General features: G+C 37.1%; 1 protein-coding gene across 2 annotated transcripts in view; it reads right to left on the bottom strand.

The window, feature by feature from the left end:
• The window catches only part of LOC113501849, a 36,221-nt gene extending 23,619 nt beyond the window's left edge, over positions 1–12,602 (bottom strand). Inside the window, exon 1 of one of the 2 annotated variants that reach the window (XM_026883140.1) lies at positions 12,547–12,602. The gene's annotated coding sequence lies outside the window, so the exon portion shown is untranslated. Of the gene's footprint in view, positions 1–5,741; positions 6,573–12,546 lie in introns of those variants that run through there. The other variant, XM_026883139.1, reaches the window with a different exon arrangement.
• Positions 12,603–13,107: the final 505 nt, after the last annotated feature.

Here is a 13,107-nt window from a genome sequence, read left to right as displayed (position 1 = left end):
TGTGACTTTGGTAGGAGGCAGGAGCAAAGTTCTTTAAAACAGCCACAAGACAGCGTACCCTCAGAAAAATGGTTATAATTTTATTCTTTGAGTACGGGCGCCCGAAGGCTAATCAAATTTAGAAACATGTTAATCCTTCATTTAACGTCAAGTTACACTTAACTTGCTTGCTTAACTACACGCGAAGTCACTACTTCGCGTGTTAGTTTGAACAGTCCTTCCGTCCGTCACCAAGCGGTATGTCATGAACCTTGATAGCTAGGCAGTTGAAATATCCACCGATGATTCACTGTTGCCTACTAAGCTTACAATAAAAAACTAAAAAAAAATCGTGCTTTGGCAGCGATTATTGCAATCGTACATTTGTTGATGGATCCTACAAATTAAGTTGCCACATAGTTTAACTTTAGAGTATTTGTATGGAACCCTCATTGTAGCCAGTCCGACTCGTACTTGACCGGTTCTTTGTTCATCAGTCAAAGCACAAATCCATTGCTATGATTGATCTTTTTGTAATGACATTGCTCTTTTAAACTGGCATACTAGTTACCTAATGATCGATTACGTAAAGGGAATCGACGTGAACAAAGAATACTTGTGTTTGTGTCTAGACCCGCTTCTTTAGAACAGCTGAACTTATTTATTGTAGTCCTTTTTAAATTTGGCTCTCGTTGTCTTTTAATTAAGACAAAACAAGTTTCCCTTGCGTACACTAGGACTGAAGTTTGAGATCCCTGCAAAAAAAAGGTTGACTATACCTGAATGAGAGTAGTGTTGATAATGCAATCAGTGGTTTGAACATCATAATAGATTAATGATAGCGAAATCGTGTTCCTGTTTTTTTAATCACTTCACTGAAACTCCTGAACCATCTTTTTCAATTTGAGCCTAACATAACAATTAAAAAAAAATAGGTTATATGATCCGCGAATAATAAAGCAGGTCACTGAAACATGGCTAGATCTGTAGTAAACATAATATTTATTCATATTGTCCTAAAAGATCGCTCCTCCATAATGACAACTTTCCCGCCATATTAGTACCCGCTAAAAAAAGATAGCGTCGTCGAGGAGACAAATGAACGTCGCCGTCGACCCACGCCTCGCTGGTACAGCTGAGCAGCTGGTTTATATATTACGCCGTATTCTTTTCACAAACCTACAATAGTTAATTCTACATTGTAACGTTAAAATACTCTTCTTTGTGCGAAATGGAGAAACTGAGAGCTTTTGCGGTGAAAACGAGGCTTTTTAGATCCATATAGGTACCTACATAGATCCATCTTTCCCAGTTTTGTATTACAAAGTTTCATTTAATATTATAAAAGATGAAAGTCCGTTGTTAACTATTCAATGTCCTTCGTCAAGAATGAAAATTCTTGTCTCTTTGCAACAAACAACTAAATTAAAATTCCTTTTCTGGACTACAAAGGAAATTTGTCTTTGTCTCCAAGCGAGTTAGAGTACAGCTATAAAATAAAAGTCAGTAAGTAAGCTATGTGTTAAGGCACCGAAGTAAGGTAATTTAAAAGAAAACAGGATTAAATTTTGCCGACATAATTGTACTAATTTATGTGTTATATGCAACATCTATGGCTAATGATAACGTTGGACGCTTGGTGGAAGGTGGAGGACCGGGAAATGTAGCTCGACTCGGAGGAGGCCCATGTTTAGCCCCTCTAGCTAAGAGACCTTTCTACAATCGGCAACATCAATAGAAAACTCTCAAATGTATGGTGATAACAGGCCAAAGCCATGTGAATAATCAAAAGAAGTCATTTATTCAAATTAGGCTACTAAGTAGCACTTTTTGGAGGTCAGATTAATAGGCACCCGTTTGCGGCCACCCTTTACCGAAATCCAAACGAAATGAGAGTTCTGTACATTTGAGAGTTATATGACGTTAAAGATTGGCCATGTTTAGAGGGGCAGCAGTGGACAGCAATAAGCGAAACGTATTTATTGAAAAAACTAAATATTTTATTAATACTGTAATCCAGGTACAGAACATCAGTAAACAATAGCAAAATTCTTTCATTTTAAATTCAACACTCCGATACAGTTCCATTTTTCTCCAAACATTTACTTTCATTCTCACACAGCTCATTTTATAGGTATAGCACATACACGTACATATGTATAACCTAACATAGACGACCCATCTCTGCGATAAAACGAAAAGGGTTAAACTCGTCCGTGAAACTTAGATAAGGTGCTTCGATCCCGCATCTGTATTAGATACCTAGCAAAAGCGAAACGATAACGTAATGTGCGCAATATTACTCGCAAAGAATGAAATTAGTGATAAAGGCTAATTAGCATATTACGTGTATAAGAACATGCTATGTGTCGTATGATAGGCAATAATATCGTTCAAATTAGGAATTGAACAGCAATGGTTGTATTATTTTCTTGACGCGGTTGGTCCGTAGATGGGTGACCATCTTTGTCATAATGAGTTCCTCCGTGTTTCGGAAGGCATGTTAAATGGTGGATCCCGGCTGTTATTGCTACATCTTTGACAGTCGTTACAAGTAGTCAGAAGCTTGAAAAATCTCACAACCAGTCTCACCAAGGGGTATCGTGTTGCCCAGGTAACTGGGTTGAGGAGGTCAAATAGGCAGTCGCTCCTTGTAAAACACTGGTACTTAGCTGAAACCGGTTAGACTGGTAGCCGACCCCAACATAGTTGGGAAAAGGCTAGGCCAATGATGATGGTTTTATTATTTTCGCAGTCCATTGTTTTTGCTCTTTTTCTGCAGCATACGTAATAAGTACCTCTGACGGTGTTTTACTTTAGCTAGGTTATGCTTTAACTGTAAATGTTGTTAACTTGTTAAATAGTTACGGCTGTTAAGTGTTGCGTGAAGGCTGACTAAGTAACGCTCTTGCTTGTCTTTTCGTCTTTATTGTACTTTGCAATAATAGCGAATAAATGAACTTTAGGCGTAACTTTTCTGACTGCGACATCGAACCATCTAGTGTCAAATCACTAGAACTAATTTAAATGCATTATAACCAATATCTTAATCACATGCCGCAGAGGAGGCAGTAATCGAGCGACTTGTAGTACAGAAAAAAAAATTGGGTACCAGGCCACAGGAACTGTGGGCATGGGGTGGAAGCACCAGATTAAAGTTGCAGAAAATGTAATGTCTCTATATATCCGAGCATTTTCACCACGACCACCCTATCAAGTGTGATACTGACAAAGAAGAAGAGTCATAAACGCTAACAGATAAAAATATCAGATGCAAGACATACGACGCTGTCCAAACAAAAATATTTTGATACATAAAAGATTTGCATATAAACTGTAGCACCAGAGCGGCACGGTCAAGTTTACGAGTTCTTACATATTATATCAAGACGGTGTTTGTTCCACATCTGTGCATTTGTATGAAGGCACTATCCTGTGATATAGGACCTCTGTACCTAGAGTACGTTTGTATGTAAAGTAGAGTTGTTAAGTTTTAAGAGAGCTCTTAGGGTACAAGACGTCTGGGCTTCAGATATTATTCCTTATGACCTTTGACACTTGAAGTGTTTCATCATCATCATCATCATCATCAGCCTTTAGTAGTTCACTGCTGGACATAGGCCTCCCGCAACGTGCGCCATAGTGACCTGAAGTGTTTATCACCAAGTAATTTTTTTTCATTCTTTTGCTAAAGGTATTATGAGGCACATATGCATCATGGTTTCTCAACTCTCTTCATCAAAATTTTTGTGACTAGTCAAAGACCCATAACCATATATATATGAAAAATAGTTAGAGATCAAACAAAAAGTGGTCCTTGGTCCTTACTGTTACTAGCTAAACATCCCTTCAATTAAAATCTTGTAACCCAAGATCTGCCGTGGCCGATCTGACTTGTATCTAAATGAATTTAAAAAAAACCACCGAAATCATCTTCACGAAAACTCGCTGTCGATGGGAAACAATTGTCTACCTTTTTTTGGACTAGTTACAAAACTTACCATATGTAGCACATGTAGCAAAAAAATACTGTTAGAATATTTCTATCCATTTCACGCAGTCAATACGTGGCCATTATAACAGTCTGCGAGACGCGACCATATTAACCAATCAGTTGCCAGCTACATACGGGATTCAAGGATTAAACGAAGATATTTGCAAATGTTTCATACAACGAACTGCCCTTGTATTGGCCCAAATGTATTGAAATAACATGTCAAAGTCACGTGACACATCGCAAGAGACTGTCAAACACAAACGTTAATTTGTGTATATATCGACGCGAACACTTGCAAATTGCCACTTACCTATGGACTCAGAATTCAATTTGACAGACATAATTGGTAAGTTAGGTTATGTTAGCTTGATGTGACAGGTTCGTGAAAGTATCCGTTTCCAGGGTTCTATTCATGCGCCGGAAGGGATGGTAGGTCTGTCTTTTATTCGTGGATATTTGACAATAGTTCGCGTACTTATACAACTGTAATAAAAAGTACTGGAATACCTAAATTAATATATCTCCATGCTGTTGTTAAAATAAATAGTTACTTTGCATGTTCTTCATGGCTGGAGAGAATGAACTTACATTCCAGTAGGTACCAATAAATGTCTAAAAACAAGAAGCAGATAGACCAGCTTTCAAAGCAGCTTGGAAAAAAGGCAGTAATAATAACCAGTTAAACACTCCCAAGCCTGGGAAAAGACACGAGAGAGTCCAATAAATTGTACTAATTTTGTACTTCAATTATATTCCCAGTAATGTTTTTCTCCGTTGATTTCCTCGGCCGTATGTCACCGCGCACCTTCCGACCGTGTCCCCGGTGCGAAGGTCACATTTTCAATTCCAAGATAAAAGTGTATAGCGTCGTTTGGTAATTCTCACGTAATAAGGACTCCTTCTCTTGGGATACAACTTCCTTTCCAAATGACAAACGTTCTCGTAGGCTAATGTCGATTCTCCAATGTGTCCTGTGTCCTGGTATCCGTCCTGTTGACGTGATTAGAGGTTAATCAAAGAAGTGTCTTGACTAGATGGGTTGCTTAGTTTTAGGCCAGTCTGGTTTAATGTTTGCCTTGAAAAGGACTTGGAACTCGCCAACCATTATTGTCGACAATAGTTAGTAAAGGTCGGAATTTACAAATATGTTACAGGATTTCAGTGGATCCGGATAGCGTAGGTATACCTGTTTCTCGGAACCACATCAGCTAGTTATCAAAGAGGTTAAATATCTTCACAGTATCCAAACCTATAATATGAACTGCCAGTTACATGCTATACTATGCTTCGTCTCCATTCGTTGTAGACGACAACATACAACTTCACTCCTCAATAATTACAGATATTAAACATTAATCATGATCTTTCATCTTTCTTTCGAACGAAATCTCATTACGCCAATCTCACGTCAATTAGCCGGTAAATTACACAAAAATGTCATTAAATATCTGCCTTACGAAATTTTAATAAGACAATGAAATTCCATTCAGCTAAATCAGTCTGTGTCGAGATCAAACCAAATCCCCGGCGTCTTGAGGTCAAAGCCGCCTTACACTGATAACATCGCACAATTTAACGTAACTTATTAATTTTTCACTAACCGGTACATATTCGGGTCTACTTGTTGCCCTCGCCGTGAATTTTTAAATTACCCAAATGGTTACTATGTCCCTCATAGATTTACATACGATAACTGTAAATATGTAACTGAATTTATTTTAAAATTATATTTTTTCATAGATGAGTAGAAATAAAAGCAACTTACCATACACCTCATGTCCGAAACGGATATCACAAATCACAGTTCACTACAAAAAAAAAGAAATTTCTTTTTTCTAAAACAAAGGTCACAATCACACACGGAACATTCACTCTCACACGGGCCGAATAAAAAAGAAATAAATTCCAAATTCAAATGTGACAGCTCTGAAACGCGGCAGACGCATTTTTTTGACAGTTCGATTACTTTTTTTAATTATTACGATGGCACTGATCGAATTTTGTCCGGCGTCCGGGTTGTTCCGTCCGCGCACGACGTTCGCCCGGGAGATCTCGCCGGTTCCAGAGGCTGACTCTAGCCCGTCCGACGATCGAAGCTACCTATACTGCGCCTCCCCTCTTGCGTAACTGATATTGTTGTAAATTATAATAGTTCTATTATGTTACGTCACATTTTCTAGAAGATGTATTTTTTGTGTTTTCAGATGTTTTGTTTCACAATAACATCATATAGGATTTATTACTTTTTTCAATAAATACTAAAAGAGTGAAGTAATTACAGCGATATAAGCAGTTGAACCTACACTGATTACCAAAGCAACTATAATATTATTTTAAAATTATGTTTTAGGTAGGGAAACAGCAATACCTAACATTATTTTGCGAGAAAATTTTCAACCTACGAAGCTTCGACTAACCCTCATCTTTCGGGAAAGCCCTCGACGCGCAGGCGTGAACTGGAAAATTAGAGCGTGATGGCAATACCGGCTTCGTACAAACGACAGAGACAATGAGATTCCCGAAGTGAGTGCATATAATCCAGTCAATTTGTCGTCTAGGCACGTTCGAAATTTAAAAAGGATATTTTTCATGGTGTGGGCGCTGTTTTTTTAATTTTCTGAATACGAAGTGTTAATTTAACGATATAATTATGATGAAATGAGGCGTCATTCGACATTTTGATGTAAATTTAATGATGAAAAGGAAAGTTTACGTACTTTAAAGTCTTTTTTGTATATGTTGGCTATAGTTTAAATAATAACATCGAGTCCGCAGTGAGTTTGAACTAGTTTTCGTTATCCGACTCGGCCCGCGGTCGGACGTTCAATTATGGCGTATGGTTATGGTTGCCGGTTGCCATGGATACGACCGCAGCTATCCCACACTTGACTAGAGAGTGGTTCCCCGCAAATCACTTTTGAATGGCTTGCAATCACCGTCCGTGGTCACTTCTTCAAAATTGAGGTTGGGTAAACTAGAGTTTCGAAATGTTATCTATATCTATACTAATCTATACATCTATACTATATACTTATACTAATATATAAAGCTGAAGAGTTTGTTTGTTTGTTTGAACGCGCTAATCTCAAGAAGTACTAGTTCAAATCGAAAAATTCTGTTTGTGTTCAATAGAACATTCATCGAGGATGGTTTTAGGCTATAAATCATCACGCTGCGACTAATAGGAGCGAAGATACAATGGAAAATGTGGAAAAAACAGGGTAGATATAAATCATAACTTACATATATCTACTAACCACGCTGACGAAGTCGCGGGCAACAGCTTGTTTTATTTAAAGATACACTGTATCTCAATAAAAAAAGGACCGGGTTCAAATCAATATTCTTAAATATACCTTAATAGTGATACCAATCTATATATGCCCCAATGCTTAACAGATGCTTCTCCCCATATATTAAAGGTATGAGCTTTAACCATATACATATTTATTTAAAATTCGGTTTAAAACCCTACAAACCTCTACAAATTTAAACAGTAGTGTAAAATTATTCATTCAATCAAATTACTCAACCATTAACAAAATTTAACTGAACTTGACTTCGCTCCCCACATTGAAAATTCGAATTTATCTCTTTTCTGAAAAGACCAAATTACCCTAGACATTTTCTAGCAAAATGAATTTTATCACTTGACAAAAAGGTTGAATTTGGATTGTTAAATTTAAGTAAGCAAAACTTGTATGTATAATTATTTTGTGTAGTTCTAGTTCCGGTGGCTCTTCCGGAGTCTGTGGCTTCAGACCTTTATTTAAAGCATGCTCACTTGGACTTCTGTTTGTACCTATTGTGGTTGCCTTTAACCCTTTGATGGTGGAGTTGATGTAGAATGTGTTACTTGTCATTATCACCATCATTCCTCTGCCCGTATCCCAATTATTTTATTTGGGTTTTATAATCTACTTGTATTGCATATTTTTGTAGAACACATTATGTCTTAACTGTAGAGCAATCATTGCACTTTTTCGGATACTGTTAGAGTAAAAGCCAACTACGGATAAAACTACGTTGAGTTATAAAAACTGAAAATTAGACGTACATATATGACACTTATTCCGACAAAAGGAGACAAAGGTCTGATATAAATTTGGCAGTGTCAATTTATATTAAAACTAGCTGTTACCCTCAACTTCGTCCGCGTGGTTACGAAATAAGATATTTTCTCGGAATAAATCATAGGTGTTAATCCAGGGTGTCAGCTAGCTCTCTACCAAATTTCATTAAAATCAGCCGTTTTGACGTGAAGAAGTAACAAACATACACACTCACGAACTTTCATCTTTATAATATTAGTAGGATGGAAGGATTTTCAAATTTAAAACTTTTACAATTATTAGGTTCCATAAAGGTTTTTCATTCTCAAATCTTCATAAAACAAAGCCTGTTTCTACAGTTTCATGTTTCAGTAACCGCAACAGTGGCGCCACACTTTGACGTAGCCGTTCATTTTGCCAAACGTTCCTGTGTCAGTTTACTTCTCAATCTCTTCACTCTTAGGTTTCTAACCGCTCTCGTTAAAGCAGAGCTCGTTCCTTATGTAAATTCATATGTATTTGCTTTACATTTTAATCTAAAATAGTAGTCTTTAGATGTACAAGTTGTACGTATGTAGGTATTCAAAGTATATAGTTAGTTGAAATTGTTGTAAATTCATTTGGATAGCGTTTGTTTATCTAGTTGTTAAACGGAGAAAGGGTAGTCGTGCATCGTGTTATTTGAAAAGTATAGATTTCGTAAATAAATTTAAAGCTTTTTACTTGAAGAGAGCATCTCTTTTCAGCATTATGATTTATATTATTTCTAGTAATAGACCCAGTACTGGTGTTCTATAATATCAACTGCTTAGCTCACAAAGTACTTACCATCCAACACCAAGTACTTACCATGCAACACCAAGTACTTACCATCCAACACCAAGTACTTACCATCCGAAACCAAGTACTTACCGTCCAACACCAAGTACTTACCATCTGACATCAAGTACTTACCGTCCAACACCAAGTACTTACCATCCAACACCAAGTACTTACCATCCAACACCAAGTACTTACCATCCAACCCCAAGTAAGTACCATCCATCACCAAGTACTTACCATCCAACACCAAGTACTTAACATCTAACACCAAGTACTTACTATCCAACACCAAGTACTTACCTTCCAACACCAAGTACTTACCATCCAACACCAAGTACTTACCATCCAACCCCAAGTATTTACCATCCAACACTAAGTACTAAAACGTGGCCTATGTGTTAATTTAATCCAGGGTGTCAGCTAACTCTGTACCAAATTTCATTAAAATCAGTTCTATCGTTTTGACGTGAAGAAGTAACAAACATACACACACAGTCACAAACTTTCGCCTTTATAATATTTGTTTCGCACTTCACCGGTATTATTTTCCATATCCCCAGAAAACCTAAAAAATGTCAAAACATTAACGAAAATGACATCTAAACTAGCCGAAGTCCTTAGACGTGAGTCTACATTTTTAGAATAGTTCGGGCAGCTGTCTAGCCCGCCAGGAATACTAAGCCCCGGAATGTTAGAGACGCCATGTCGGTGCATTTCACACGCGCACCACCGCGACCGACAGACCAAGAATGTCTGCATCGCTGGAAGTATACTCAACTGTTTGAAATGGTAAAGGAACTGAAAATCATCTTATGTTGGTACTTTTTGGAAAATAGCGTTCTGAGTCGCATTTAAATTAGAATTATTCGGATAAGATGGTACAGAAACTCACGTGTGCCAGATAAGTTGCTCAAGTGAGTCATGGTTTGACAAGAGATATTACTCTTACGAATCTTAAGTGTACACTCTACGAAGTATATTTTTTCTTGCCACCCACTTTCTACGTACGATTCGCCGTTTTGTAACCTACGTGCTCAAACGTAAAAACGACTCCCGCTCTAAGGACATAGTAAAAAATGAGTGCGGGACTAGAAGACTGATTAAAGGTGACTAAGGGTCCTTTAATCAGCCTTCCTATGTCTTCCATTTTTTACATGGCTTACGTAGTACCATACAAAAATCAAGCTCTTATCTCAATAGCACGAACCATCTATGACATCTACAGTTTGCCAATAATTTTGTGTATACATTTAATATGATTTAGACATTTCCACTCCTAATACAAAGCTATAAGGTCGTAAATCGTTCTAGCCATTGACCTGCACACTAAAAGTCTCGATTCCAATGTTATTTATCGTAGCTATCAATCCAGCCGGTAATGTTCCACTGCAGGGCAGGGGCTTTCCCTTTTTCCACACATTTCTCTTGCTAATGTTAGGTAGTGCTTCAGGCAGCCACTAAAAAGACACTATAGTAATCACAAGATATTTTCGTGTATTTCTTGTTTTGTTAAAATAATAATATAGTATGTTAGAATTTTTCATTTGTCATATTGTTCTATTGTACCAACTTGCCTGCAAACCTGTTTATAGAGAATATTTGGTTTTTTTTTTAGAAACAAATGATCTTTATGTTTGAAAATAGCAATATTTTTCCTAAATTTAAGTTTAACAGAGCTATTAACTATATATTTACTTCCAAATTAAAAATGAAACAAAATTGCAATCCATTTTATTTCTCCGTTCTAAAGGCTGTTTATAATTCGTGCAGAGAGCGTCGAAGGCGATGTGTCAGCTAACAGGGAGGCTTCGATCAGATATCGACAAACGAGGTTATGATGTGTTTCGCTTTATGCGCACCACTGATTTCTTTATGTGTGATAATTCACCTTGAGATAAGGAAATTATCGGAATAACAACATTACGTGTGATTTAAGAGGTATACATGCCTATTTTGAAGAGCAATTTTGTTCTACGTTTCATATTAATGTTTTAGAAGTTTATACAATTACAATCATACATTCTGAATGGCTAGATATAATTCATTATCAACGGCTACCCAGCAAAGTTATAAAGCGAAAAAAATATTTTTTCCAGCTTTTCATTAAACAATCCCGTAAGTTTCAAGAAAGCAGTGTAAGATTATTGTTAACACTTCCTTTGATACCTAAATCGATCGAATAAAGTATCTATTTTTCACACGAATAGTAAACTGATTTATAAGGAGTTATGTGAACAGCATCGGTCGGTACCGTGGGTGCGCGCGCACTACACATACCTACGTGTGACGACTTACGGGTTAGCTCCAATTTGCTATCGCGGGGACACGTTTGTGATACAATGTAAGTAATTGTTTCCGCGCCTTATTGTGCGCTGCACGTGTCGATGGCCCCTACCATGTGACTCACTCACTTTATTCTCACAAGTGATATAAGAAATGTATGTTATGACACAAAGGCGAGTTAATGAGGAGAATTGGTGAGGATATAAGAACGGTAAATGTTTGCTTATGTTGGGCAGAAATTAGAAAGAATGTGTTAGTATAAGACTTCTTTTAACCTCAGCTCATTTTTAATTTCATCAAATCCCAAGTTCTTTAAACTAAAGTTAAAAGTCTTTAAAAGGTGCGATCCAAAACATGGTTTTATGAACTCTACTGACATACAAAACTCACAGAAATAGCATATTTTCATCTTTCCCAGATTACTATTTCTTATTGTTTATTTACTGTAAAAAATATAACTTAAACTTCATCACTATTGACTCCATACTGTATCCATGAAAAAATCCAGTATCGTGAACAAATGGTAGTGGTGAGAATGGCCCCACACCAATCACGATCCGGCTGCGAGCGCGACCCACCGGCGGCCGGCGGCTAAAGGTGTGGGCACACCGGACATGGCGACTTGTTACGCGCGATCGTTCACAATCAATGCCTGGAATATTCCTCAGACTTGCCAATGTTATTGAGAGGAATTTTAATGTTTGAATGTGAAGTGATTTATGTTAATGTTGAAGTGAAGATTTTGTTATGTAGTGATGTAGGTGTAGTAGGTTGAAGTAGTAAAACCTGTATTGAGATACTATTTTTGCTTGAGTATTTTATAGAAGCAAGTTAGCGAAATGTTTTAAATAGTTACACAAAAGATATTCTGGAAGTTGTATTTTTTAAATAAATTTGGGAATTTCATAGAATCAAATACAACACCAAGGATTTAAATAAAGTAATTAACAGAGGAATATGTACCAACTAAACGAAAACAAAACTCTACAAGCGCTACGACGTAGCACCGTAGCAGCTACGCAAATTACGTAGACCACTCTTTATTTACATGGAATTCCAAATGGTTCGCATCATAAATAACCGTATTTCTTGAAAATACCTGTCGCAAATACTGCTCGAAAGAGAAAGGGATAGAGAGATAGAAAGAGAACGATAGATGCTATGATAGGTTTTAGGAATACATACTATTTAAAAATGTATTATTGACTTGGAAATGCCTCCACTTATACCTTTAGGATGTCAAACTATGCGTCGACAGTCATGTTTTATGATATTGGACTAGTAAAACTTAGGAATCGGCATGGGTTTAAAGATTTGTATAAAGCCAAATTAGCGTATTAGTAACACCTGTCTGTTTCTATATTATCCATCGTGAGAATGATTCATTACTAAATGGTGCAATGGTTTACTCACGCTTATACGCCGGCACTGCCCGACTTATTCCGGATTCAATCGGAGTCCTTAACCATGAGCTGGCACGGCAAGGTTGCGAGTCGATTTAACACTAATTAACATCATTATAACATCAATAAATGTTAAATTATTATAATATACACCTTTATGCCAGTAAAACAGGTGAATACCTACAATAATAACATAGTACCTACACGAGCATAAACCGGACAGGCGCGGTGTATTCGGCGAGATATTTCATAATTGTGTCAGGTCCGCAGCGCGCACTAATTACATCAGACAGCCGCTCAGTAATGAGACTGCCCAGTAGTGCCCAGATATCTGCGACGACCTCGATTTATATGTTTACTACACAGCTACGGAGAATGAAGTAAATAAATTAATGTGTATTTATTATGTTTTCATTTAGAACACCTTTGCTACGTTTCGAAATAGGGATTACTGCGATTTTTTGTCGAAAAAGAAAAAGATTCAAGTTATTGGGAAAATGACTAGCAGGCTGAATTTTGATCAGGCGGGCCAAGGCAGGGGCATGTGTGACAGTGAATTCTGATCAAAGGT

The sequence above is a fragment of the Trichoplusia ni genome, chromosome 16 (assembly GCF_003590095.1).
Source record: "Trichoplusia ni isolate ovarian cell line Hi5 chromosome 16, tn1, whole genome shotgun sequence".
Taxonomy (NCBI): Eukaryota; Metazoa; Arthropoda; class Insecta; order Lepidoptera; family Noctuidae; genus Trichoplusia; species Trichoplusia ni.
This window is presented reverse-complemented; position numbering and strand designations above follow the sequence as displayed.